Source organism: Xenopus laevis, chromosome 3L, assembly GCF_017654675.1.
Source record: "Xenopus laevis strain J_2021 chromosome 3L, Xenopus_laevis_v10.1, whole genome shotgun sequence".
In the NCBI taxonomy this organism is placed as follows: Eukaryota; Metazoa; Chordata; class Amphibia; order Anura; family Pipidae; genus Xenopus; species Xenopus laevis.
In genome coordinates, this window is record NC_054375.1 from 142,076,772 (window position 1) to 142,079,976 (window position 3,205).

The following is a 3,205-nucleotide window of genomic DNA, read 5'->3' on the forward strand; positions in this document are numbered from 1 at the left end:
AGGAGATGTGAAGGCAGACACATTGGTGAGGGATGGGGTAGCCAAGCAACATGGAGATCAGAGAAGTTCCTGTTCACGGTGCAGAGGGTGGACCCGGGGCTCCAGTGTCGACACTGCCCAAAATAATGCCAGTACTAATGTAGGTGTATATGTTCTGCTATATACTGTAAATACATGATGACTGGCACCAGTAACGATGATGCACAACAAGGAAGCAAGCCAAAGCGACCAATCAGACATTTCCTTTCAGCTTTCTAACCCTGATAGAGTGATCAAAGCTAAGAGCTGATTGGCTATATCAGGTACATTTTGCTTCACGTTAATTATTACGTTGTTATTACAAGTGGCATTAATGCGGCTCTGATGATTTATGCCAGGGTTTGCTTTGAGATAGTGATGCTGGATAGGAACCGTGTTTGCACAGAGATTATGCATCTAACAATTAAATATATAACTGAGTGAAATATGTGTTTAAGCTCTAGGTAAATATTTATTAACAATCACCGTTGCTCATTTACTCTGTTTCATTGAAGACTGCAGAATTACTAGCTGCACCCGAGCTACTGGCCTTATTACACAATCACTGTAACAATCAGAATATCCCATTTGCAGCTATTGGTACAGCCCAGCTATAGTTCAGTTAATGTTAACCCCCTTTAATTACTCCAATTAGAAGGTATTATGGATGCACCTAATCCAAGATTCGGTTTGAGATTTGGATGAATCCAAGCCTTTTTTTTAATAAGAGAACTGAATCAGTGTTTGCTCCCCCAACAAGGATATGAATTTGGTTTGGTATATGGCCAGATCTGTTAAAGAGGACTCAGGATATGGCCAAATCCAGATTAGTAGGGTTTGGTGCATTCCTAGAATATAAAGTATACAAGTAACCCAGTCACACTCATATGTAGCCTATCCATCGTTCGGGATCAAGTTTTTTTTTAATTTATCCCCCCCCATCGAAAACACAAGTGGATTGTTCTGGCCGGCTTTGTTTCCATTTGTTGGGAGGAATATCAGTGGCCCAGAAGGTGTTGTAGTTGGATTATGGAATGAAAAAAGAAAGAAACTAAGCATGCCTAGCATTTGACAGCCCATGCAGAATTGTAATTTAGATACCTTCACTAGATTTGTACAGTTTTCTTAACAGAAGCCTCCTCAAAAGGTTGCCCCGTGTGAGGATCGAACTCACGACCTTCAGATTATGAGACTGACGCGCTACCTACTGCGCTAACGAGGCTGGCTGTATGTGTTTGGGAATACAGAGACTGCGTACAGTCTCTAAAAAATTTAGCAGGAACAGAATGATGAGGTCTTTAAAAAGGGCAAACATTTTTACATGTAAAAATTTGGTTGTAGCAAAAAAAAAAAAAAAATACCCAAAGAAACAAAAACAAAAAGCCCACATGGCAAGTTCTGCCTTTTTTCCTTTTACCTTTGCTTTACCTTCTGTCTGTGCACTTTATTGTGGATTTACAAAATGTTTCCATTATGCATTGCCCATATCACCATAGACAGACATAATAATGGTTCGCCCAGACAGGGACTTGAACCCAGTTCAAGATTAAAAGTCTGATACTCTACTGATTGAGCTATCCAGGCTCTGCTAGCTGTTTTTTTTGGTGACTCTTATTAGGTCACAGGCAGGCCCGGACTGGCAATCTGTGGGTTCTGGCAAATGCCAGAGGGGCTGCTATAAGGTGCCATAACAAGTCAGTATTTAGTGGGCTGGTGGGGGATGTTTGGGCCTCTGTGTGGGCTGATTGGGCCTCTATGTATTTGAAATGCCAGGGCCTATTTTAATTCTCAGTCTGGACCTGGTGTTGAACAGCTGCAGGGTGGTGTTGTTGCCCTTTTGGTTTATTAGGAGACAAGAATGATGGCCGAAACCTGCAACAGAATCAATTGGTTGGGAGGAATATCAGTGGCTCATATAGTATTGTAGTTGGATTATGGATCAGAAAAAAGAATCCACAGTCCAAACACCAGGCAGGAAGAATATATAGAAGACTGTGGCAAGAGATTTTTTTGTACCTCTAAAGTTGCCCATAGATGCAAAGATCTGATCGTTCAAATACTCGAACGATTGGACTTTCCCATCTCCCGTCCTGCCACTAACCTTTCAGATCAAATAAAGTAGTAAAAGAACAGATCAGCCGATGTTCTGCCCCTGACAGCAATCGTACGATAGTTATGTCCGTCTCCACACACGGTCCGAAAATTGTACGAATCCTCGATTCGTACTATTGGATCTTCACGTCTATGGCCAGCTTAAGATGGGTGTCCTTTTCCTGCCAGTAGCGTGGGAAAGTAAAAAAAAAATCAAATAAAGGAATAGTAAAGCAAGATCACAGTATTTAGAATACACAGTTCTGCAAACAGGCAGAATTATAATGAACCTTTAACAACATGAGGGAAACCAGTGTTTAATGCTTAATAAGATAACAAAGAAGCCGTTTTTAACATGACTCAGCAAAGCAAACACCCGAGGAAAAATCTGCTGCTTCTTAAATTCAACATACAAGTTTCACAAGACTTTAGGCCCAGTACCGCAAACATGACATTCAGTGTCATCCATAATAGCAATAACGTTACCCCTACAATTATGGTTTTTATGAGGTGTTTGTCCTGCTTTGGGCCTTGTGTGAACCCCATTTGGATGCACACTATAAGGTTTATATAATATAAGGCATTAAGTTTGCCTTGCGGGACACCGGGAAAAAACCCGATCGGATTCAGGAAAAAAAAAACATATTTCTTAGGCACAGCGCCATCTGTGCATGCACGCGGCACCCATTCATTCAGGAATTCAGGCACGTCATAGTAGGGGGGCAGGGGGTTGGAGGGGGCCCTGGATATTAGTCCCGGTGGGCCTGGGCCCCCCAGTCCGACCCTGTATATACTAATGATGTGACCCACATCTGACCCTAACCCACCTCTTCTCAACCCCCACCCGCCCAGAACTGGCCAATCCACGCATCTCTGATGACACCAAAGAGTGCGGGGCAGGCACATGTCTATAAATGGAGGCTGCTGGAGCCAAAAGCTGGCAGAGTAAGGTCAAAGGTGGAAGATGGGGCATGTTTACTTACATTGGAGATAAATATCTGGAGAGATTTCTGGAGATGTTGCCCATAGCAACCAATCAGATCTTTGCTTTTGTTTTGTAACTTATAGGTGGCTGTATAAATTTAATTGCTGATTG

The 3,205-nt window shown here is 42.4% G+C and overlaps 1 non-coding gene across 1 annotated transcript; it reads right to left on the minus strand.

Annotated features, from left to right (window-relative positions):
- Window positions 1–1,167: 1,167 nt before the first annotated feature.
- On the minus strand, window positions 1,168–1,240 carry trnam-cau. Its single transcript has one exon. It is a non-coding gene; the product is annotated as a tRNA-Met (tRNA).
- Window positions 1,241–3,205: the final 1,965 nt, after the last annotated feature.